At 38.9% G+C, this 26442-nt stretch overlaps 1 protein-coding gene across 3 annotated transcripts in view; it reads left to right on the top strand.

The window, feature by feature from the left end:
• The window catches only part of Spred1 (sprouty related EVH1 domain containing 1), a 77706-nt gene that overhangs the window by 6441 nt on the left and 44823 nt on the right, over positions 1-26442 (top strand). The window contains exon 1 of one of the 3 annotated variants that reach the window (XM_060371550.1): positions 1375-1763. The exons of 1 other annotated variant lie outside the window; for it this stretch is intronic. The gene's annotated coding sequence lies outside the window, so the exon portion shown is untranslated. Of the gene's footprint in view, positions 1-1374; positions 1764-12851; positions 12870-26442 lie in introns of those variants that run through there. One more of the 3 variants, XM_060371551.1, reaches the window with a different exon arrangement.

Genomic DNA, 26442 nt, shown 5'->3' with positions numbered 1-26442 from the left:
ACAAGCAAAGTAATGCTAATGTATTGTAAACATTTTCTTTCTTTCTGGGCAAAGACTGTGTAGGCAGATACAAAACTGGTCAATTGGGAAGGCCAGCGAGATAAAGCTCTAAGTCGGTGTCATTTTTGCTTCATCGAAAACAAACAAGCAGGATTGTGGCCGTGGCTGCAGTGGTGGTGGTCTTAGTAGCGCAGGCCTTTAATCCCAGCACTCAGGAGGCAGAGGCAGGCGGATCTCTTGAGTTTGAGGCCAGCCTGGTCTACAGAGCAGGATACCATGACAGCCGGGGATACCAAACCAGGAGGCCTGGAGAGTGCAAAGGTCCTGAGTTCAATTCCCACAAACCACATGGTGTGGCTCATAACCATCTGTAATGAGATCTGGTACCCTTTTCTGGTATGCAGGCAGAAAACTGAATAAATAATAAATAAATCTTTATAAAAAAAAAAGAAAACCAAAATAATAATAATAATAACAACAACAATAATAAAAACAGACCACCTATCTGTAAAAAGTATTTTTCTGGGACCTGTTAAAGATATGTCCATCATGCCTAGCTTTGGATTTGAATTTGGAACTGATTTTTCTTTTACTTTCTGTTTTTGTTTGTTTTTTTGTTTTGTTTTGCTGATTGTGGTGGGGTTTGAGGTGAGGGGCTTTCTGTGTAGCCCTGGCTGTCTTAGAACTCGATCTATAGACCAGGCTGGCCTCGAACTCTGCCTGCTGCCATGGCTTAAAGGCTGTACCACTCCTGCTCATCTAGGATCTGTCTTAACACTTCTGAGCATTGTGGAAGTAAGTGCTGGTGGGTTTGATGCTGTTCCCTCAGTTTAGTGGAAAAGGCCATTTTTCATATATCCGTATACAGGGGTCAGAAATTCACTTTTGTGGGAGGAGTGATCCTTTTCAGTTTCAGTTATTTCAGAAGGTAAACAGTTCAAGGTTTTGTAAGCTGTGATCCAGCTAAGATCTCTTACTGGTGAGAAAGATTTGCTAGCCAGAAGTTCACGGTTCTTGGTTTAATCTGTTAGAATTTTAACTGGGCCAACCAGTAGGCTGTCAACTTACATGTAGGCTGCCAATTTTGGTCATGAACAACTGTAGCAAAAAAAAATTAATTATGTTTTAACATTAGTTCCTGATAATTTCGCCTGCTGTTCTGAGATAACTTATTTGCTAACTCAGAAATAAGTCTTGGATATGTAACTGTATCCTTGGTTTAGGAGTGCATTTGAAGTTTATTGATGAATTAATGTTAATAATGTACATACTTGTGCATCTTGTTTGATTTAAAAAACTAGGTAGACGTTGAGAACATGTAACAAATAACCTTAATAAGTTCATCAAACCAGAATATTGTTCAAGTTTGTGTTTTAAAAAGAGGGCTGAGGATGGATGAAACAGTAACCTTTAGCCAACTTTTGTTTTCCTTGGCGGTTTTTTTCTGAGTCTTGATATTTCACAAGGGAGCAAACAGCATTAGTTTGTTTGTTTACTGATGAGACACAGAGCTGATTGCTTTGCCTCTGAACCTCTGTAATATGGGCTGTTTGTCCACCAGTACATATCAAAGGAAAGGATAGTTTGACTTGTAATTACTGATTAACTTCAGATCATCTCATTCTTGCATTTTCCCTGCCTTACGTAAATTTAGCTAATCCCGAAGTATAAAGAAACCAGTATGAGCAAGATGGAGTATTGGTGGTGGATCTCTGAGTTTGTGGCCAGTCTGGTCTACTTATTGGGACCCTGTCTCCAAAAAAGTAAGATGGATGCTTTTAAATAAGACTTTGAGGACAGGAGCAATTAATGTTGAAGAAAGATCTATTAAAAATGCAACTGTAAAAAGTACAGACCTTTCATATACATAAGTTTTATGTGGCTATAATTTTGCTTTTTTAGTGTAAATATAAAGTTATTGTTACATTAGATTTTAATAAGAGGTCAAAAAGCAGTAGAACTATTTATTCATTCCTACTTGATACACTTAATGTAAAGACTTTTTTTTGTTTTGTCTTCTGGGGAAGAATTAGTGGTGATTGTCTTGGAACTCACTCTGTAGATTAAGGCTGGCCTCAAACTCAGAGATCTGCCTGTCTCTGTCTTCTGAGTGCTGGGATTAAAGGCTTGTGTTCCCACTTTCCAGCTATGTGTATATTTTAATAGTTCTGACTAATACTGTAATATTTCATCATATTGTACCAAAAGCTGACATAGCTATTTTCTCTTTCATGAATGCTAGGTTTCCAGCTCTTTTACTATTACAGATAACATTGTATGGTTGATGTACAGCTAGAATTCTAGCATTTAGAAGGCTGAGGCAAGAGGATTTTGAATTGACAGTTACAGATTTCAGGACAGCTTTGGATGCATAGTATAAACCAGGACAACATGTCTCTTCCCCAACCCCCTCTCCAGAGAAGGATGTTTAGTATTCTGCTCTAGCACTGTCCATCTTATTTTCTCATTGAACCTGGACCTGTCAGGCAGGAGTAAGCACCGAGGATCCTTCTCTCTGCCCTCTGCAGTGCTGGATAGGTTTTATGCAAATGCTAGAAATTTGAGCTCATATCTTCATGGTTGCAAAGCAAGCACTCTGTTTCTTAATTTTTAAAAATCACTGAGTTTCTTAATTTTTAAAAGTTTGTAAAAGGGTAATAATTGTCAAAGATAAAACCTCATATTTTTTTCTGTTTTTTAACTGAAGTCAGCCTCCAAATGTCTTATATTCATTTTGAATTTTTAGTGCTTTTAAATCACAGCTACTGTTTGAAGGATTATTAGCATTAGTTTACAGAAGAGCTGAGGCTGTGGTGGTGTGCTTGCCTCCTATGCCTGGTGGCTGAGGGTCAGTCTCCAATAGTGCCCTCCTAAGGAGGCGGAGATTTAGGCTTCATAGTAACTACTTTTTAAGTAGGTGTCATTGCTGTTGCTTGTATAAAAATGGGAAAACTAAGGTTTGGGAAAGTTACGCAGTAAAACTTCCCATAACTGGTGAAGAAAGGTGTTCATGCTGCAAAGCTGAGGCCCTTAGTGCAGAAGTTGGAGACTTTGGAATGTGGTGTGAGATCCGCCTGCCTTTGTGCAAGCCACCACCACCTGGCTCTTAGAGAATCAAACCAGGTTTGTGGTCCCCCCCACCCCCCGGAATAACTCTTAAGTGGTGTTTACTATTCATCCTCCTTTAAAAAATAAGGAAAGTGAGCAGAGTGAGGTAGTGTACTCCATGTAGTCTGAGCCACAGGAGCCTGAGTAGGAGGATCACAAATTTGAGGCTATTCTGCTCTCTGCTCTGTCCCTAAGTAATATCTTCCATGGGGGCTGGAGAGCTGTCTCAGCAGCTCAGTGCACTTGTTGCTCTTGCAGAGGACCCAGGTTCTGTTCCCAGAATCACGTAGTAGGTCACAACAATCCCTTACTCCATGGGAAACAGTGCCAGCCATGGATGTCCACGAGTGTCAGCACCTGCGTATACCTGCAGACAAAATGCTCATACAATTTAAAATCCCACAGTGAGCTTCATTGCTTTACGAACTCTTCTAAAGGAGCGTTTGCTTAGATGTTGATACAGGCCTTGAGTTAAAAAAAAAAAAAAAAAAAAAACTCCAGTGTTATTGTATTTTTTTTAATTATGTGTGTGTGTGCAGAGTCCACATAGACCGGATAGGCAGAGTGAGCTGTGTGATATGGGTGCTGGGAACTGAATGCCAGAAGAGCGCTGCCCACCACGCCGTCTCTGCAGCTGTATATTTAGGCACTTTGGAACCGAGTGGTACTGCTCTGTGCCGCTCCTTTTGCCACCACACTATATTTTCTTTCCTGGGTTTATTTATGTTGTTTCCAAATGTTTGCTGTCATGAATGTTCTTGTGCTCGTATGTGCTCCTGGGACATACGTGCTAAGTGTTCTCTTGGGATATATGTAGGAACATAGTTAGGTTATTAAGATAGAGTGTAAATTTCGAAGTCTATGAGGCTGTATTCCCCCCCCCAAAAAAAAAAAACAAAAACAGAAACATTGTGCCTGCCCACGGCTCCAGTTTATACTTCCACTCCTTAATTCAAGAAAGTGGTTCCCAAATTGAACATTGCTATAGTCTTAACTGGTATCTTGAATATCGGATAATGAGTTCTGATAACATGTCCTTGGGTACTTCTACATGTACCAGGTACTGAATTGAGTTAGTGAATAACTCAATTTGTGTAATCGATGAAGTCATTTAATACAAGAACCCTATGGTACAGGTGTGGTTAAATCATACAGATGAGGAAACTGAAGCCTGGTAAACGATAGTTGGGATTTAGACTTGCTTAGGTCAGATAGTGCGCTCTGGCTTCCTTCCTGTGATGTTTTTTCTTTCTCCAAATTTTTGCTATTTAGATTTTCTAACCTCTTTGTCTTTTCACCTGCTTCTGTTCCTCTCCTGTATGTGTTCGTGATAGTGAGTGCTGGCTGTGCATTCTGCTTTTTATATTCTTAAGCACTGTCTGATGCAGTCTTCTTTTGAAAGTGCATTTTTAGAATTTGTTTCCTCTGTGATAGAATGAGTAAGGTGTTTTTGATAATTTCTTTGTAAGTTTGCTTATTCTATTCATTACGTTGTTAATTCAAGATAATCTTATTTACTTTGCTTTTTTTTTAAAAATAAGATTTATTTTGTATGTATACAAATGCTCTGTTTTCATGCACAACCATTACAGATGGTTGGGAGCCACCATGTGGTGCTGGGAATTGAACTCAAAACCTCTGGAAGAGCAGCCAGTGCTCTTAAGTGCTGAGCCATCTCTCCAGCCTTCAGCTTTGCCTTTTTTTTTTTATTGTAAAAATGTGAAACAGTTGAGTAAAACTTATTCTATTAAATAATTCTTTTTGTAGTTAATTACTTTTATGCACTTAACATTTAGGTAAATTAAAAACCTATAGTAATTCACACACATGCATTGTTCTATATTAGTTAAAAAATTACAAAGCCCAACCTGAAATGTACTAATCTTCAAATAAGCATTCTGAATACACCTGTAGCTGGACTATTTCTTTAACATTCTTGTTCTCTTGAGGTGGTTCTTGATGAAGCCAGTCATCTATATGGTCATCTAGGTGTTCAGTTGATAATTGTAGATTGTGTTTTATTGTTGTTTGTTCTCTGTCTCTCTAATTTGATTCCATCTTTATTTGTATGCCTGTGTATGGGTGCCCACTGAGGCCAGAAGAATGTGTTGGATTCTCCTGGAGCTGTGTAACAGGTGATTGTTAGCTGCCTGTTGTTATGTTTGCTGGTGACCAAACACCAGTCTTCTCCAAGAACAGCAAGTGCTCTGAATCACTGAGCTATCTCTTCAGCACCAGATTCTTGCTTATTTGTTTTTTTTTAAAGTAATTATTTCAAAATGATAATGCTGGTGTTAGAATTAACTATTGCTGGATGCCAAAATGCTAGGACCGAATAATAAATGATAATCCCTATGCTGTGTGTGATAATCTAAATGTCAGTAACATTAAAGTGTCCAGGTCATGTAAAAAAAGTTATGTCTGTTTCACTAAGGAAATAATCCTTCAATTAAAAGCCATTATGTAACTTTTCCATATCTTAGAGGTCACTAAATGTTTCAGTGCAGTAGATCGAGAGAGCTTAATCATTCACAGCATTGGAATGGCAGGCTGGTAGTAGCAACCAGATGGAAATGAGAATGCTGTAGCATTTATTAGTCAAATATTGTTCATCTCCCACGTTGTGCACTGCTTCTAGGATTGGCACAGCCGTTAGCGTTGACACTGAATGAGTGAATACGCAAGCATTTGTTGGGCATTTATGAAATCCCAGAGGAAGGAAAAGAACTAACCTCTGTGAGGCATGCTGTCAGGTGTTAACATAGTAAGCACTAGGGATAAAGAGGAATAGAACCTGGGTCATTCAAGAATTCTCTTCAATTATTAGAAATAATTGCTAGTTCTTTGTAATGCTGGCCTTGGAGATAAGGTTTTAACTGTGAGGAGCACTACGATTCTCCCCCCAAAATGAGGAAAAAAATCATTTATAAGATACATTTTTTTATGTGCACTCACCTTTACAGTTCTGAAGTCTTACTGTTTATGTAGCTACAGTCTTTGCTGACTGATATATCTTGAAGTTCACATGGCAGGATAACTTTTTTAAAGGTTTAGTGTCTTACAAAAGAGCAAATGAGTACTGTGGAGGCACCATTTTTTTTTAATCTTTAAATTTACATGTTGTGGATGAAATTTTGTATGAGTGATGTCTTCAGTATTATATATGTTTACATACTATCTGGTGCTCCTTAGAATTGAGTAATTTAACAATTGTCAATACATGGCAATTGGCCCAATTGGGCCAGCATTTAACGAAAGAGCATGAAATGTGCTGCTCTAAAAGTCATGTCCAAAAAGCTGCATTTTCTGGTAGGAAAAAAAAAGGCTATTTGAGGTGAAGAACAGAGTTAGAGTAGCAGACTCCTCTAATTTCCTCCCCATTCAGTTATTTTGAAAACTGAAGACTTTCTGGGAAAAAGTGAAGAAATGAGGCAGATATTCTGTCCTGTCATTACTTTTATGGCAACTCACATATTCTCAAGGGCTGATACTTGTCTTATAGAAGGGAACTGTTGGTAATTATAACTACTCATGTTTTGTTTCATAAAAGTTGTGTACTTTAGTATTTATAAATATTCAATGACAAAGCTAATTCTTAAAAAAAAATTTTTTTTTTCCTCTTCAAAGTAGAGATCCAAATACTCTTTGGTGCCCTTGGCTTAGGCCCAGAATTCTATAGTTGACAGTTCAGGTTCCTCCTATAGACTTGAAGGTGTATTTGGGTGACTAGAAAGAGCAAGTGTCTGCTTCTTGCAGCATCAGAATCAGAGACAGGTGATGGGAGCTGCCAACACTTTTTGCCAGAACCTCAAAGCAATTCTGTGAAGTTGGGGTAATAAGATCTCTTTTGAAACATAAACCTCAAAAAGTAGGGATTAATTTACAAAAAAAAATACACATAACATTCTCAGTATCCTAAAATGTTAGTATCTTGCATAGCCAAATATAACAGTTACACAGAAAATATTGTCTATTCACAGTGCCAGTATCTCCTAATACTATTCAAGTTTCACCAGTTGACCTAATTCAGGATGTAGTCCATGATTGTATGTTGCAGTAAGCTGTCATATGTGCTTAGTCTCCTGTAATCTGAAATAGCTCTTTAATTTCTTTTTATGATCTTGACACTTTGCCTGAAGAGCGCTGGGCAGGTATTTGCAGACTGTGCCTAAATTCAAGATGCACATTTTTTGGCAACAGTACCGTGTTCCAGAGTGGTAGTAGTACATTCATTCAGGAGGTTGGTGAGATGAACTGAGCATTTGGCTATGATGTTTGCCAGGTTTCTTAACTGATAAGTTCTTTCTGTAATAAGCAGCTGCTGTGGGAGATTTCTGAGGCCTGGAAAATACTGTTCTCTGGCATATATTCATCATTTTCCCCATTTGTTGATAATTCTTATCTACAACAATTACTGTGATGTTTACCAAATGATTTTTCTATAACCACGGTTTCACTTTTAAAAATTTGGTATGTGGTAGAAGGGCTCTCCTCATGTTGATATATGTTTTATATTAATAGGACTTCTCTCCCAATGTCAGCATTTTAGTGCCCAGTTTCCCTGGACTCGGCCACTGGGAAGCACCAACATGTTGGTTTTCTTTGTCCCTTGGACAAGTATTCATTTTTTGAGTACTTGCTTCCTGGTATCACAGACTTAGCAGGCTCACTGCATACTTTGTTTGTCCTGGCTTTGGAGTCATCATTTCTCTAAGGAGCACTGGTTCTTTTCATTGGAGATTTGTTTTTAAAAACTTCCCAGCTGTGCTCATTAGCTTTGGAGTGAAGTCCCCAGTCGTATTTAGCTTACACTGCAGACCGAGAAAAAGCCGAAATGAAGGTAATTGTTACTCATAACACCCAGATAAAGTTGTAGTAAGAGTTTCCTTCCTTACATTTACCTACTTTACTATTTTTTCTTTTGGAAACAGAGTCTCTTTAAAGCCCTGTCTGTCCTGGAACTCACTGTGTAGATTAGGCTGGTCTCAAACTCAGAGAGCTCTGCTTGTCGTCCTGAGTGCTGAGGTTAAAGATGTATGCCACCACGTTCAGCTTCACATTTACTATGATTTTGCATTTTGCCTTTCCTGGACACAGTATAGTTAAAATATATTAAAATTTATTTGCTAATAATAAAGCCTTTTAAAGCAGAAAATAGACATTGCAGTTCTAAAAATATTTACATACCTGCTATGAGTAAAGCTGTGTGGACTGTGCATGTACATACTGGAGACACTGCTGAGCATGTTTTGTTTACTATACTATTTTCCTCTTAAGCATGTGCTTAAATTAATTAAGCACAGGTGGGTGGTGTGATTGTGATTATTTCATTTTCTGTGCACTTAGGTGGCTTAGGATCTTCGTGTAATGTGTAAATGTGATATGCAAACATACACAATATGATACAGAATCACACAGTACTAGATTTCCCTTCATTCTTGCATTTACCTGTGCCTCCATTTAATGTCTTGTCCTTTCATAGGCATTATAACCTTTCTAAATGTTTGTAAGCATTTTATATTTGTTGTTTAATTCTCCCTCTAGTCAGTACTCTGTTTTAGGACATAGATATCAGTGATTTGTCAAGGATAGAGCAGTTCAATAAATGAAGGTGCATTTAAATCTATTTTTATACTATCTACTGAAAAATACTGGTTCTAACTATCTCTTCTTAGGTTGAATGTTGGCTTGCACTTTTGATTTTACCCTTTCTCAGCTTTTACTTGATTCATAGAACAGTGTTGTTTATCATTAAATAATATCTCATGATAACTTTATTTTTATAAGGTATCCTTCTGGCCAGCACCTACAAAAAGACTGTTTTTAGCTACTTTTTGTAGCAGTAGGCTGCTCGTGCTTGCTGAACAATTCTGAACATAGTTGCTGTGATATTTTGAGGTCTGTCTGTGCACACAAAAAGTATGCATAAAGTTTTCATTTGTGCTTCTATTTTAAAAGAAGGAGATGTATTCTTGTGGTAAATCAGAAAAGTACTTGATAGTAAATTTTAAAATGAAAACCTGTATGAAGTGGGGAAAGGTACAGCTGTGTGGTTAAGTTTAATTGCTAGTAGTAATGAAAACAGGTCTGAAGACTCTCAGGGAATCTTGTTCACGGTGAGAGTAGCATGTGAATGTATACAGTGTCTATTGTTTTTCCACTGTCTTAGTGAATGTTGATAAGCCTAGTCTCCTGAGGTCTTGCAGAAGGTGGTCATGGCTGTTATGACCCAAAACTGGAATAATCAAGTATAGCCCAAAGGAACCAGTCATACAGCATGTATCTGCACATAGCAAGTACTAAAATGTTAGCTGTCTGTTGAAATTATTACAGGCGGCAGTAATTCATCACAAGTAAATGCTAGCAAGTTCGTATTGTAGACACATGTTAAACATGCGTAGGGACAGTGGCGGGTAATTTACAGGTCTTTGCTTCACAGACAGGAAGAAATTTGGAATGAGAAAAGGTTTTTATTTAATAGGACTGTCACAGTTAGGGTTTCCGTTGCTGTTATGAAACACCATGACCATAAGCAACTTGAGGAAAATGGTTTATTTCGGTAACACTTCCCGTTTCACAGTCCATCGTTAAAGGAAGTCAGGGCAGGAACTCAAGGCAGAGCAGGAACCTGGAGGCAGGAACTGCTCATGGAGGTCATGGAGGAGTGTTGCTTAAATGGCTTGCTCATCTTGCTTTATTTTAGCACCCAGAACCATGTACCAAGAGTTGGCATCACACACAATGAACTGGGCCCTCACAAATCCGTCATCTGTCAACAAACTATCCTGCAGACTTCCCTGCAGGCTAGTCCTATGGGGTCATTTTCTCAGTTTAGATTCCTTCTCTCCAGATGACCCTAACTAGTGTCAGGTTGATAAAAAAACAAACAAACAAACAAAAAAAAAACAAAAAACTAACCATTTTAAGGACCTTATTTGAATAAATGACAGTACTAAAGCCTGGGTTTGTAAGCTCAAACTACTATGGTTGTATTGTGTCTGCCTAGGTGGAAAGTTTGTCTTCATTGCTGTCAGTTCAGTATTGTCCCCACTGAAAAATGTCACCTTTGTTTCTTCCTCCCCTCCCCCCCCTAAAAAACCGGTCACTTTTCTTTAGGGGCTTTTTGCCCTAAACTGCCTAGCCATTTTCTGCCTTCTGTTCTCATGAATATATCACCCATCATGACCCTAATGTCTATACTGGAAAATTAATTTATTTGGGGGAAATTATCATCTCCTTGTTTTTAGAGATGGATCATAGATTCCAGTAGTCAGTTCTGGAAAAGATGCCACCTTTTCTTAAAGGTATATAGGTTTTAGTCAGGATCTCTGCTAATCCCTGCCATAGGTCCATGATAAAAACTTTTTTTTTAAATAGCACTGTTTAGGTGCTCCCAGTAGCCTGGCATGATCTCAGCAAGAAGTTGAACATTCAAGCATTAGGTGAAATGTTTTTGTGTTTTGTTTTTTAAGACAAAAGTGCACCTATATCCTTATACAGCGAGTTACTTTTGCCATCTTTGTCCCAGCTTTTTTATCTAAATCTCTTACTGTTTTTGTGGTAGTGATTACAATGGAGTTGGGGTGTCAAATATCTTTTCCAGAGATGTGGAAGTGGTAAGACTGCATGATTTCCACCTGGGGTTATTTAAGATTGGTGTTTAGCAGTGTGTCCCCCAGATTAGTGAGTCTGTAAACTGAATTTTCTTGCATAATTCAACAGTTATTGGCAAAATCAAATGATTTCAAATAACCCAGTGCTAAATTAGTGTCTTACAAGTGAAGGATGCACTTGGATTTTGAGTTTGTAACAGAAACAGTGGTTCCTCTGGTGATGAAGCTCTATCAGGAGTGGGGAAAGCTCATTCTGGCAGCCAGGATACTGCTGAGACTCTTCGGACAGCACACTCTCAGCTTTGAGATACTCCTGTGTGCTCCTATAGGACAGACTTGTTATGACACTATTTTGAGGTTTGTCTCCTTCATGCATCACATAATCAAAGGTCTATGATGAGTACATCCCCTGGCAGAGAATATAGTAGTGTGAGGAGTAAAATTCACCTCTAGGCCACTTAAAAGGGTGGAGCTATGCCAGTTTCTTTCTGGATCACCTTGGAATTTTTTCTGACAGGGTCTTGTCTGGTGAAAGAAGCAAACAACAAAAACCTATTTGAAGTAGACTTACATTCATCTATGGATCTGAACCTATAATCCCTGCAAGGATAAATTATTGTTTTGGAAAGCACTGGCCATGGCCTTCTAACAAGCTATATTAACTTTAATTTAGGAAGTGTAAAAGTCACAAAAACGATGATGTCCCAAAGAGAATGTGGTGAATTGTTTTGGAAGTGTGCCTGCCTTACCACCTAACATCTTTGTCTCAAATGTTATTGGTTACTCTTTCTTGAGACACACACAACTGTTGTGATGAATCTAATTTGGCAGCGATATTCAGAAAATAGAATAGATGAAGACAAATTGTAGGGAACTGGTCAGGTGAGACGTTGAGAAAACTTGGTCAGTGAACTAGCTCCAAATAATAGGAACCTCATGTTTTTTGTTATTTTTTTTCCACATGGTAAGAATAAATCTCACTCTGTTCCTGAGAGTAAAAGTAGAATGAACAAATGGAAGTTTAAGGAAAGTTAGCAGACTTTACATATAGAGACAAAACTAAGTTCCTAATGCAGTTTGTCTGATGGTAGAGTAGTTTGTCTTGGGAAGTTGGAGATAATCAGTTTCCAAGGGAGAGAGAAGATAGATAGACTGATTTTTTTTTTTTTTTTTTTAAATAAAATCAAGTGCTGGGTTTTGTGTCAAGCTGGTCTAGATCTTCTAAGGTCTCTTGTACTGGCTGTCCTCACATTTGTTCTGTAGACCAGGCTAGCCTCAAACCCACAGAGATCCACCTGTCTCTTTCAAGTGCTGGGATTAATGGTGTGTGCCACTACTGCCCACCAGGGTCCCTGCTTTTAACCCTCTATACTTAATATGCTGCTCTGTTTCCTCAGGTTTTTACTTTCATAATAGTATGTTTGTATAAAAATGAAGCAATGTTTAGTTTTAGAGAAATACTCTACAGCTTGAGATTGATAAATGAAGAAATTATTGACCTTCATTAGTTGTTTTTGTCAAAGAAACAGCATGCGCATTTGCTTTGTGCCACAGAAATTGCTCGCAGTTTCTGCTCCCTCTCTCCTTCTCCCTCCCTCCCACTCTCCCTCCTTCCCTTCCTCTCTCCCTCCCTCCATTTGTTTGCATGTGCCCTGGAAATTGAAGTGTCCTGTGTCTTCCTTGATTTCTCTCTCTCTCTCTCTCTCTCTCTCTCTCTCTCTCTCTCTCTCTCTCTCAACCGGCTTGTGAGGTTAGCCTAGCCAGTTTGTTTCAGGGATTCTGTCAACACCTCTGATATGTTGTGATTGCCAATGTGCCCCTGACATCCACCTAGCATTTACATGGGTGCCTGCAATCCAAACTCTTTCCTCGTGTTTGCAGGCTCGTGCAACAAGCATTTATTCATTGGTAAGGCAGAAAGAAGCAGTTCTTTGAATAACTCAGTGGCTGGAGAAAGAGAGCCCGTGCTTAGCATACAGAGGCCCTGGATTCAATCCTCACTGCAATTTTTTTCTGTCGGCATATTCTTCTTATGCAGAGTTATTTAAAAAATCAACCTGACATTTTTCTGAATAGTCAGTCTGGTAGGCATCAGCATTGCTACATTCATAATGTTCTACAATGTCATCTATGCTAATGGTAAATATAGTAAGTACAACTAAGGAATTAAATTTTTTATCCAGATGTAGAAACCATGATTAGGATCTTTGGTTCATTCTGGTTTTGTTTAATGTAAAAGCTGCGGACCTAACTGGATAAGCAATAATAGAATGTTTGAGTTTGTGGGTCTTGAAAACAGTTGGGATTCATTATCTGTGTCTATTGATGAGTAGCTGTGGAAAAATGTGTTCTGTATGTCTTTAATGTAATCTTTGACTCATTAAGACTTAGAAGTGAAAAGTTGATAGATTTAAATGTTTTTTTGATCCTAAACTACATTTCTCTTGCTGCTTTATATGGGAATCATGAGGCTGATTTGAAGCTAGAATTGATCCTAGTTACAAAGCTTCTTGTAGCATCTAGTTTATTCCATGAACCTTTGGCTGAACATTCGGGGGTTAATGAAAAGCTCAGGGCAACTGTGAATGAGAAGTTCAGGGCAAGTGCGGAGGTAAATGCAATTGTGGAGTATAGTCACATGTTTTGAGTTTTTTGTGGTTGGGTCGTGATTATGGAATTGAATTTCTTCTCTGTAGGTGCTATGAACTTATGCTTACACCAGTAAGTTGCAGGTAATAGAGAATATCCGCCCTAGTCAACGATTACTTTCACGTAAAGGAAGCCTCCTTTCTAGGTACATCTAATTTAAAGCACAGAGCAGAACCAGGAAGGCAGGGATTTAAGTCCTTGCTCAGTCTCTTACACAAGGTGCAGCCCTGTCAGTGGAATAATAGTCACAATTAAACATGTCTTGAACTCAGTTTCTCAGGCATCATAGGCTACTGAAGTCTCCAGTGCTGAATGGAGAGTTTAATATTCTTAGAGCTCAGATTATTTTGTTTCATTGTTTTTATTGTTGTAAAGGAAGAAAATGAAAGTAACCTGTTGTCTTTGGACCATGATGACATGTTGTGACTCTTCCTTAGGAGCAAAAACACTTGCAGAGATTACCTGAAACTGAGATCATACTGTTTCCTGCCGTTTCGAAGTCTTCTTCCTTGTATGTACTGTGGCAGCTTGTGTACAGTTTGCTATGTAATAATACTTAGTTACAAAAGATTTACTTTCAAGTCTGTTGCTAACAAGCCTCTAGTAAGTTCCCTCTCTTCTTTATTAAACTGTACTCATCGTAACTTTGTGCATATTTTCTTGAATGTATCTCTGATTTTCAGGAGTTAAGGTCTAGATGTAACATTTCTGTCTCTAAGGGGTACATGTCTGTACAGCTTTTAAACTTGGGGGAGTGTGCCAGACTGTACTGTAAACACAGGGGAGGCGTTCGCATTCCCGCAAGTTGTGTAGGCGAATGCATTGCACTAATACCGTCATTATACTGAACTAGTTCAGTACGTGAGAAAGCCATCTCAATAGTAATTTTTTCTTTGTTGATTACTTAGTAAGGTTGAACATCTGTGACATTCATCTTGTAAATTGCCTTTTCTGTGTTTGTCCTCTTAATATTTTGTTTTTCCTTTTGAGACAGTCTTGTATATCTCAGGTTGGCCTCAAACACACTGTGTAGCTGGTGCTAGCCTTCAGCTGATCTTTCGGCTTCCAACTCCTGAGTTATGACAATTTCTAATAATAATTATATTATTTTAAACCAGGCTCTCTTTCACGAGAAAGTGTACTCTTTACTTAACACTATTTATTGAATAGCCATGTTGTTTCCTGCAGATCTGATATGTCTTATTGTCATCTTACACAAAATACTTTGAGTACATTTATGTATTTTCTAGACTACATTCCTGCCGTTTTCACTTCATCTATGTTTGCTGTTTTGTTTCAAAGCCTATTATCATTGGCTGTTGGCATGAGAAATGTATTCAAACGCCTGGGTGAGATTTATGACATATAAACACATCAGATTATTGTTATGCATGTATATTATGAACTGTACGTTGAGGAACCTGTTTCATCTGGACCACAGTATTTTAAATACTACATCTTTATTCTGCTCCTGCTTACTGATAGACTGGTGTCTACCTTTGCTCTTTTTTTTTAACTATATATGTAGCATATACAGTAAAAACTCAAGAAAAGCATTCCCTATTAAAATTAAATCTTTTTGTGTAGTATTCACTACCAGACACTCTTAGTTTGAAGAGGTTTTGCGAGCTTACAAACTGATCAGCACAGTGCCGTAATACTAACTCAGTCTCTGTTCCCAAAACAGCTGCTGGAGTGAAGCATCCCTATTTGCCGGCCTTCTAAGAAAGTATCTGTTTGTACCTTGCAGAGGTCCCTAGCATTGATGTGAGAGGAACAGGGGAAAGTAACAGTGATGTACAGTAAATAACTCTAGTGCTGTCCTAAAACAGGCCTCGCCGGGTGAAGGGTAGCATGTAGATGGTTAGACCATTAATTCTTTGCTTAGAGCATCTGACAACTTTTCCTGCACTGTCAATTGAAATTGCATGTAAGTACAGCGTAGAGACCCAGCCATCAGAAGCACACTGGCACACAGAGTAGCCTTTCTGCCATTTGATTTTCTGACCAAGTTTTCCGGTTATTATCCTAACTATATCTCAGCAGTATTTCGTTCACTTGGCTCTGTCGCCACTTTTTACTTTAATCTGCCAGGCAGCAGCTCTCTCTAAGTGTAGATTTTACATTTCCCTGCTTGAAAAGTATTTTTCTTAGTAAAAGGTCATCTTGTGTGAGCTAGTCTGTCTGTGTCTTACAGCATTGTTTTCTCACCTGAAAATTTTTCACGTGCTCTTTGTCTAAGATAGTCATTTCTCAGGAAAGTCCCTTCCCCCTTCTTGTTAATGTTCTTCTACTCTTCCTTTGGCTCCTTTGAGATACAGAGCACCTAGTTCCTGGGAAGACTTGAGTCTCTAAGATCGGAGATGACACACACTGAGAAATGTCCATATTGAATGACTTGCTTGTCCTATAAGAATGTGCCTGCTTGCACCTCTCTGTATCATTAGATGTCCTTCTGGAATCTTAGGTTTTCCTGCCACAGAACAAAGTTAACCTAGAAAAGGAATACTCCACTTCAGCTGCTGTCTTAGGAATGAAGGTTGAGTTAATACTACAACACTGTATTATGAATACTGGATACTGAAATTTTCTCTTTGCTTAGGACTAAACTTCCATAAGATATTTTACAGTCTTCATAGATCTGATATGTTAATAAACTGATGTGAAAGTTGGGGCTTTTCATAGTTTTTTTTTTTCAGTGAATGCATATTGAAATCTACTATCTCAAATAATACTGTGAGATACGGTAGAAGGAACCGCTTTCCATGGATCATTGACCATGTTCGTAGGAGATGGACAGAACTATTAATAGTAATAAATTAGATTTGTTCAGTCATAAGTATTAGCGTGGCAAGGAGATGTCAGTGTTACTTTGGAGGAGAAGTCGTACTGAAGAATCAATGGCAGGATAATCAGGTGGAGACCCTGGTTAGAAGAAAGCTGTCTAAGGAATAGAAGCTGTGTGGTTGAAGTATATATATATATATATAGTGAGGGAGGGAGCATTGGTGGTAGAAAGGTAGACCCTCTTAATGAGGTTGTTGAGGCCTGTATGTTGTTTCCATTTAAAGTGGGAAAGTTACGTACCCAACACTGAAATGAAAACATAAATCATTGGAACCAAGTTTAGTTGAGTCATTAGGATAGAGTGGTAAGTTTCTTGATTATATTGCCTATAGATTCTGAAGGGTGCTAGGTAGTTTTTATTGTTCTCTAGTTTTAGAAAAAAATTGAACTGGATATGATGTCTCGTGCCTGTAATCTTGGCATTTGGGAGGCTGAATCGGGTTGCTGTGTTTTGAGGCAGCCTGCCTATGCAGTGAGTTCCAGACCCGCTTGGGCTACAGTATCTGACCTGGTCTCAAAAACAAACCTATAGCCAGGTTTGTGCAAAAGAGAAAATGGCTGGAACATGTATATTTCTACTATGCTAAAGAATCATTACTGGTTACCCTAAGATATGGAGTGCAACTGGCTCACATTTAAGTGAGCCAACATTTGAGAAACCCGGAGCTTTCACAGAAGCAGAAAATGTCCAGCTTCTCCAAATAGATTGAAGCCTTCCCAACACGGAGCCTCCATTCCTGTAAGGCAGCAGCTGTAGTGAAGTACTGCCTCCAGCACTGAAATGTTATCCAGCTCAAAGCTGCTTTCCTTGCTCATGTTAACACCTGGGAAAGGGTAGCCACCGAGAAAATCCAAATGTTTATTCATGGCTGCCGGTTCTTTTTACAAAGAGGACAGGAAAATGATTTGGATTAATAAAAAGGATACCAGAATCTGAATTTTATAACCTAATTCACTATTCCCTATTACTGAAGAAATGAATGTTTCACATTTACTGTGCCAGTTTACTATTGCATCTGAATTGAAATTTTAACATAGTATTACTCACTTCTGAATTTTAAGTGATAACATTGTCTTGACTTTAATTACATTTTAAATTACCCGCCTATATTAAATATCATCATAACTCCTATCACTTTTAATTTTAAAAGGAGTATTTCTCCCAAAAGTTAGCCTAACTTACAATCTTTTTCACAGACTTCTGATTTTTTTTCCTGCCAAGACAGGGTTTCTCTGTGTGTAGTCCTTCCTGTCCTGGATCTCAAGGAGATCCACCTGCCTCTGCCTCTCAAGTGCTGGGATCAAAGGTGTGTGCCACCACACCAGGTTCAGCTTCTGATTTTTAAACATTATTTTTTGTTTGCTTGTTTTGTTTTTAAGGTTTGTCTAGATCCTAGGTTAAATACGTAGAACAATTCCAACAGAGTTAAGCACCTCAGAAATTTGATGGTGATTTATAAACATTATCCTCCCTATATTATTAAGTTAGTTGTATTGTGAGTACTGTGATGGGGCTGTGTATTATTATCTTGGGTGTTTGATACTGAATGTATTGTCTTACGTGTGTGCATCTTTGCCTACATGTGTGGAGAGGCTAGAGATTAGTATCCAGTGATCGGTTTCATTTTAAAGTTGGAGACACAGTCTCTTCCAGAACTAGGAGCTCACTGTAATTGAACTAGATTGGCTGGCCCCCCAGGCCACTGTGATCCCCTATGTTTGCTTCCCCAGTGCTGGGATCACAGGTGCACACTGTGATCCCACAGGCCACCCACTTAGGAGATTGCTGGGGATCCAAACTCAGGTCTTCTTATGTGTGTTACAGCACTTTATCAAACAAGCCTTCAAAACAAAAACACACAAACAAACCCCAAAAATAATGTTTAAAAAGCCAGTGAATTTGATTGCCCAGTTGAAAAAACAAGCATGTTATATGGATAGGCACATGTTATATGGATGCCACTCAGGCTGTCTATTATTATCTTTGGACCTTCTTAGCACCTGGTCACTCTTCTTTCTTTTGCTGCTTGGCTTTGTTTCTTTGGGCCTCAAGTGAGAGGGCCATGTCATGGAACAAACTGCTCACCCCTGGGAGGAAGAGAATAGGATAGGAGAGGGTTTGTATCATTTCTTAGAACACCAAGGCTGGAGACCAAGCTCTGTAGTGCATAGCCATTGGGAGACAGTGGCAGTCCAAGCCTTAATTCCGTGCCAGATGCTTATCCTAGGTTAGCAGCCTCTCTGCACCTGCTGAGCTCAGTCCTTACAGGTTTATAGTCTTTGAGATTATCTGATTCTTCTAGTTTTTGTCTCACCCTTTGTTTCTTAATGCTTATTCTGCCTGAGTTTTGTTGAAAGGAATAGATCTAGAATTTTACCATGTAGCTCTGTCTGTAAAGACACTGCTGTATTCCCAAGTTTCAGTATTAAAATAGTATCAGGATTCAAATAGCATCTTCCTAACTGCCTTTCTATCTTTGCTTTCTGGTTATTCCAAGCATTCTTGATTCTATTTTTTAGTGTAATTATTCTTAGATTTTAATCATATTCCCGAGCATAGAAGCCTAGAATAATTTCATTTTTTATATATAAGGCCATCTACCAGTAAGTCCTCAGTTGAGCTCATTTTTCTGGTTATTTAGAATCTTTGAGCTCATGCTTGGATAGTGTATATGTATTTTATATCTTGCATCACGTTGCCACAGTGTCCATTTATAGTCTGTCGGGCACACCTTGACTCTTAATCTATAGTGACCTCCTCCTTCTCTTAGGGTTTCATCCCCTCTTCACTCTCAGGTCTTTTCATTAACTGACCATGTGTTCGGTTCAGGAATTAGCAGATAAACTAAGACAGACAACCTACATAGGCAGTGGAACTCAGTTCTGGGATTTTTGAACAATAAGAAGAGAAACTTTAATGGCACTCTTAAGGATTTTGTGAAGAGGTGGTGGTCAGTGAAGAACCCTTAGCTAGAGCCAAATCTATTCATCCATCTGTCTTGCCTGTCTATTGGTGATTTTTAAGACAGGGTTTCTCTGTGCAGCCTTGTCTCTCCTGGACTCAACTTTGTAGACCAGGCTGGCCTTGAGCTAACAGAGATCTCTCTGCCTCTGCCTCTGCCTCCCCGGTGCTGGGATTACAGGTGTCATTCACTACGCCTGGCTTAGAGCCAAATTTAAAATGAAGTTCAGTTTATTTTAAGAACAAGTCCCTTTGCGTTGAAGCCTTTTTGCTACACTTGAGAACCTCAATTGCAAAGAATGTGTGAAATTTCTCACTGGCATTTGTATGCTGTGTCTGCACATGTATAGTTGTGTGTTTGTGTACTATACATTTGTAATATATGTTAGTGAGTGCAAGAGAGTCCTCTGTAATTTCACCAAAGGAATCCAGTAGCCTGAAACTGAAGAATGAGATAAAATGGTTTATTTTTGTGCTTTGCTAGATTATGTGTAAGTGTAAATGCATTTTCTTGATTGGACCTGAGAGGCAGTTCAGAGCTTTGTGCTTTCTTTCTTGTGTGTGGGCTGGGCAGTGAGACCCAGGGCTGCCAGCTTGATAAGCACATATCCTACCACTGAACCTCTGAGACATGTTTGAATCTCTTCCTTTGTCTTAGGAACACTTATTTGTGAAATTAGGTATGGGAAAAGAGAAAAGCTAATTTAAGGACTTCTCACTGTAAGAAGAACTTCATTATTGTAGTCTACTCAGGAATGCTTCCAGAAGAGATTGCATTGTGCTACCCGAAGGATCTCTTTTCTTTAAAACAGATCAGCCACCAGACTTAAGTCTTTCAAAGCTTTGATTCAGGGAAGTATGTGCCCTGGCTTTCCATTCTCAAAACCTATCCTGTCCTAGTTCTCAGCTGGCCAAATTAGTGAAAACTCTAGCTTGCTCTCTCTACTTGTAAACCTGAGACACATATTTGCTGTTATTTCAGAGTATTCTATCACAATTTCCTTTTCTTGCTCTTATTATTGCCTCTTCCAGTGACTTGTTTTTTGAAGCAAGATTACGTGTAGCTTATGCTGTGACTTGGCTAGGTAGCAAAAGCTGACCTTGAATTCTTGATTAAGTGTAAAAACATTATTAATATTTAGTACTGGTTCCTATAATTTTAAGGTGGCAGTTATTCCTTAACCTGCTGTCATGTAAATAAATAACCCTCTAAGCTATCTTGTCTGCTTCCCAGACAAAACTCCCCTAAATCCGTGCACATGTTTTCTAAATCCGTGCACATGTTTTCTGTTTGGGCTGCTTTTCTCCACCATGCCAGTCCTCAGAGCAGCTGCTCTCCTCCATGGGCTTCTATTCAGGCTAACCCATGGCTACCTGCGGCCCTTTCTTCTTTCTCTCTCCCTCCTGGTCCTTCTGCGACCCCAAGGCCCATGAACCTTGGCTCCGCTGGCCACTTCTGCCCAGTGTTGGCAGCAGGCAACTTTATTAGCCAGTCAGGGATAATTTGGGAGGCAAGGTTAACGTTTTGGACACGTGAGAATTTGCTTATAAAGCAGTTAAGGATCTTGGGGAGCAAGCACTTCACGTTTGAGTACACAGTAGCTCCAGATCAGCCACAACACGCAAGTGTGGGAATCCACACAGTCAGCCTTCAGGGCCACTTTTTATGGTTTGTTTCTAAAGAATGTCTTATTTGTTGAAAGCAGCAATGATTTATAAGTCACCATGAGAAAAAAGGGGACCCGACAAGATGGCTCCTTGGGTAAGAACACTTACTGTCACTCTTGGTGACATCGTTTGATGTGAAAGGAGAGAACGGTTCCCAGCAGGCTGTCCTCTCCTCTCCAGGCAAGCACAGAGGTACAGAAACTCTCACATAGACATACACAGAAAACATAGCAATAAATATCAATGACTATTGAAGTAAAAAAAAATCATCTATGTGAGAACTGACTAGTTGTTTTTTACTGATGTTTATATATCATACACGGACAGGATATTAACATTAATACTGTGTATAATCAGGCAATGTCCATATTCTGGAAACTGATATTAGCAAAGCGAACAACAATGAGGAAGTACCTAATGAGGTATATTTGTAAGGAAGTACTTGTTTATCTAGTGACTGTTTTGTTCCAGATAGCAATTAAAAGAGTTAAGCAAATTCATTCTTTGTGGAAAATGACTTTGAGTGGATTTTAATTCTGGCTGCATGGGTTGTCAGCTGTGTTATTGGGTTATATTTTGTCTGTTGGTGAACAGCATGGGACTAGGAGGACTGTGGGTGACTTATGCTTGGTGGGAAGCCAGCGTTCCGTTCTTCCCTTGTCATGACTTGCAGAAGCTGTCTGTGGGATTATAAACAGATATTTTGGTTGCTCTGTAGAGCTCAGCTTTTACCTATTTATGCATCTACTTACAGGGACTCATTTCATCATAACTAAACTACAACTTAGCTAAAAGTACCAAAAAATAGATAGATAGATAAATAGATAAACAGACAGACAGACAGACAGATAAAAAGCACCTGTTTGTTATTTTTTGTGAAGACTTCAGTTCAGGTTGATGGTTTTTGATTGTTTAGCTGAAAACCATTGAGTAGATAGATGGTATCAGAGGAATTTTAAAAATAGTAGGCTATAGATGTGAAACGCCTAGAGTTCCTAAACAAGAGAAGCCTTCATAGCCTCAGCCAAGACGCAGCAAGATTCTGTGTTTTTATATAGGAAAAAAGAGCATTCTGCAAGAAAAAATACAAAGGCAAGAATATTTATTTATTTATGAGTGCATCAGTTTCTTAAAAAGAGCATTGCAATGCCTTCTTTCTCTGTAATGTCTGCTTCCATTTAAATATATATATATATATATATTCATTTTAGTGTATGTGTGTCTGTACTTTGTGTACAGCGTGGCAGAAGCCAGAAAAGGGTATCAGATTCCCTGAAAGTGGATTTATAGAGGGTTGTGGACTGTTATGTGATTGCTGGGAATCAGACTCTGGTCCTCTGGAAGAACAGCTAGTGCTCTTAACTGCTCAGACATCTCTCCAGTCCTCCCCTTACATTTTAAAATAAATTTCCAGTATTGTATCTTTTTACTTTCATGTAATTGCAGAGCAGTCGTCAAAATTGACGTATTGCCTTTAGGCGGAAGGAGTGTTTAAAATTTCAAAGGGCCCACAGTCTCACAATTTCTATTTCCAGATTAGTGTGGCCTCTTAAGAGGAAGTTTCTAAACTGCCTTCTGTGGATGAAATGTTAGGAGCATTATGTAACTGTGTGAACACCACTGAAGAGTGCTAAATTCTGACTGCATTCTTATCTGGCTGTTGAAGTGACCTTGTGCCCACACACCAAATATTAGCCACTTTTTATGTCTTCCTTATCTGTTTTTGTTACTCTTATCTTCCGGTATTTAGGAATTTATTGAATGCACATTCAGGTGTTGCCCATGTTTAGAGCACCCAAATGGTGGTTTTTAATACCCTGTGTGAACTTACTTTGTTTCCTTCTTTTTAGTCTTTTGGTGAATCTGGGTCCCTGCCACTCAGTCCCTATCTTTCTTGTATCCCCAATTTGTTACCCTTAAGGCTGGCAGCTGACAGCTTATTCCACCTATCTGCATTAAATGCTAACGTGTTATGTGGACTCTCAGAATGCATATAGCTAAATATTTGCCCCTACGTGAATTTGGAAAAGTAAGTGCTTTTCATCTTTGCAAAATGAAGTTAACATGAACTTTGGAGAGGCTCACGGTGTTTTCAGAAATCCTAGAAATTAAATCTAACAAGTTTTGCTGACATCTTAGCAAAAGCCATCTTCCATTATTGAGAGTAAAAGGGCTTCCCTTCTCAGGACGATCCCCAAATTTCCTTAAACGGTGATCTGTCAGCAAATGCTGTTGGTTGCTACTGCCCCACGTAGTCAGGGAAATGCTACATCATCCTACCTATAAACCCACAGTTGTCATCAAGGTCTCTGGTAACATATATAATAATGACTGGGCAATACACTTTTGACTAGTGACAACAGAAATGAGACTCGACTAATGTGCATTCTTTGTAGCTGGCAATAAAGAATTTCTCAGATAGCTATATTAACCTAAGTTAGAAAAATGGAGTAGCACCTGCTTTTTTTTGCTTTAAGTGTTACTAAGCACGCTAGCCATGGGGTGTCCATTATCCAAGTCTTGAATTCATATCCTACTTGATGGAAACATTTACAAAATATTCCTTCTCCTGCTTATCTCCTCCTAACTCCTCTTAGGAGATGTCTACCTTTTACATATCCCACAGGAGAATACCAGCATTTCTTCAGGGAGGACCTTGCTTGAGCTGCCCATTTAGTGTCCACAAAACAGCTACTGTGTCTCCTGAGATAAGCCCAGCACCTTTGGAAGGACCACGTGTTGGGTGCCGTAGAAAGGAGTGTGGGAAGGACTGCAATACCAGGCTACATTGGAGCAAGTTACTAAGATGTGGGACATTATAAGTAGTAAATGGGTGGGAACAGAGCTGTCAGTTCTTCCAGGTTGACAGAGGGTATATGCATTATGTAGGGAGCAGTAGGTTTGGATATCATGGAGTAAAAGGAACAATTGGATTTGCCCAGTTAAAGAATATTCACATTTAAATTTTGATGGATATTTGCAAATTATCTTAAAACCTACTCTACTAATTTATATTTCCATATTCTCACTGTCTTCTGAGCTGGCAAATATGTTGGCATTTGATCATCTCTAATTTGCATCCTTTTTATTATAACTAAGATTATTATTTTATGGTCTGTGGCTGTTATTCATAAACTTCTTTTTTCCTTTGAGTTTACTTCCTCCTATGTTTGCTGATATTTGGAATTCCTTTCTCTTGTCTTTTTTTGTTTTAAATTAAGTTTGTTCCTTGAAAATTTCATACATGTATAGAGATTTGGAATTTTTAAAAGGAATGCCTTTTTGTTTGTTTGTTTGTTTGCATGTATTTATTGAGGCAAAGAGAATAAATAATGTGTTCTCCATTTCTCCCCTACCCCCAAAAGGCTCTTACTGTAAACCCTGAAAGTCATACTTATGTTAACAACCTTGAAAATGTGAGTGAAGTTAGCATTGATGTGGAGAGCTTGTCTTGGATTACTTAAATGAGAGCAGTCTAATCCCATAGGTTTCTAAAAGTGGCAAAATTTCCCAACTGTAACACTGTGCTTAGAGAGAAGTGATTTCAGGAAGATTCATGCAAAAGTACTACTCATCGTTTTGAAGGGAGAAGGGACTGTAAACTGAAGAATGTTAATGGCATCTAGGAGCTGTTTCTCTCCTGGAGCCTCTTGAAAGGAAAGCTGCATTGCTAATACCTTGGTTTTTGCCCAGTTAAATCATAAACTTTCAAGTTGCAGAGCTGTTTAAATTTGTGTGGGTTTTTTTTTTTAATTTTTTTTCTTTATTAATTACACTTTATTCACTTTGTATCCCCCCTGTGGTTCTCTCTAAATTTGTGTTTTAAACTACTCAGTTGCCAGTTTTTATTTTAATATCAATAGCAACAGTAGAAAGCTATGTGTGTGTGTGCATGTGCGTGCGTGCGTGCGTGCGTGCGTGTGTGTGTGTGTGCGTGTGAGAGTGTGTGTGTGTGTGTGTGAGAGAGAGAAAGAGAGAGAGAGAGAGAGCATTACCACATGCACACGTGCACTGGCAGGGTGGGGGATTTTGCTCCCATCAGTTTGCTGCTTACTTTTTATTACTGCTCTGGTGTTTATGGTGTTTTGCTATGTAGGAATATATAATATGGCCAAATTTATCTCCTTTTAATGTTCTATGATGTTTTTACGTTACCCTGAATTCTAGTATTAATGTTGGCTTCTCTTTACCTCACTCTCCCTTCCTCTCTCATCCCTCCATGCTGGATCAACCCAGGGTCTTGAGAATTCTAAGTGTGTAGGCAGGAGATAAGTGTCACCTGTTTTCCTTAGTTACTCTCCACCTTGTTTTAAGAGACAAGGTCTTTTCTTAAGTCTGAGGCCCACTGACCCAGCTAGGCAGCAAGCTGCAGGGACCCTCCTGTGCTGACCTACACAGTGCTAGGATTACAGGTACACTCCTGTGCCCAGCTTCTTACCTGGGTCCTAAGCATGAGACTTAAGTCCTCATGCTTTCACGGCAAGTACTCTGTGGATTCAGCTATCTCTCGTGGTTTTGTTATGTACTCTTGGAGACAGGATCTCATTATTATAGCCCACATAGCCTTGAGATCACAGTCATTCTGCTGTGTTCTTAAGATTTGAGATTATGGGCGTCATATGCCTGCTGTCGTAGTTTTTAAGTACTCTGCCAAGTTGATGGTATTGTCAGTCGGTAATTCAACACCTCTATTCATCCCTCAGATTAAAAAAAAAAATCTGCTCCTCTTGAGGATTTTCCAGACGTCTGACATGACTACATGTGTTTCCATTCTGTACACAATTTCTGGCAGACTTAGAAAAGTGATTATTGATCTTATGGTCATTAATCTTTACTCAAAGTTTTGAGACGGGCACTGCCTCCTGGGTTTCTTCTACAAATCCATAGTAAGTACAAAATGAGACATTTCCAGGATATGCTAATTAGCCGCCTGAGTATGAGTCAGAACACTGCTAAGCATTTCACATCATATCTTCACTTCTTTCTCACAGTGCTGTGATAACAGGCATTATCCTACTTTTCAGGACAGGAAAATGGGATAGGAAGAGCCTAAGGTTAGCACTTTTAACTGGTGGCATTACTTTAAAACTTCAGACATTTTTTAATTGAAAAATGCAGTTTTAAAAATTAGAATGTAGAAACAGTTAAAAAAAAAAATCAGGCACCTGGGTCTACATTTCAATTCTGTTGGTCAACAAAGAAGCCAGAAATACACTTTGGGGGGATGGGGGGGAGGCATCTTTAACAAATAGTACTGGTCAAACTAGATGGCTGTGTGAAGAATGTAAATAGATCCATATTGCCCCCCTGTACAAAACTCAGCTTCAGATGCATCAAGGACCTCAGTATAATTCCAGATAGAAGAAAAATGGGGAATAAATTAGAGTTACTTGGGAAGAAAGTTTTTCAGTTGCCCCATAAAACTGGCCTGTGGACATGGCTTTGGGGCATTTTCTTGATTCATACATGAGGTAGGGAGGCCAAGCTCCCCATGGGTAGGTACCAGGCCTGGGTGGATAGTCCTGGATTGTATAAGCAGCAGCTTTCTTTCATGGTATCTGCTTTACTCTTGCCTTCATGTTCCGGCCTTGAGCT

This window comes from Meriones unguiculatus, chromosome 18, assembly GCF_030254825.1.
Source record: "Meriones unguiculatus strain TT.TT164.6M chromosome 18, Bangor_MerUng_6.1, whole genome shotgun sequence".
NCBI classification, from domain to species: domain Eukaryota; kingdom Metazoa; phylum Chordata; class Mammalia; order Rodentia; family Muridae; genus Meriones; species Meriones unguiculatus.
Note: the sequence above shows the minus strand (reverse complement) of the source record. Positions and strands in the feature narration are given on the sequence as shown.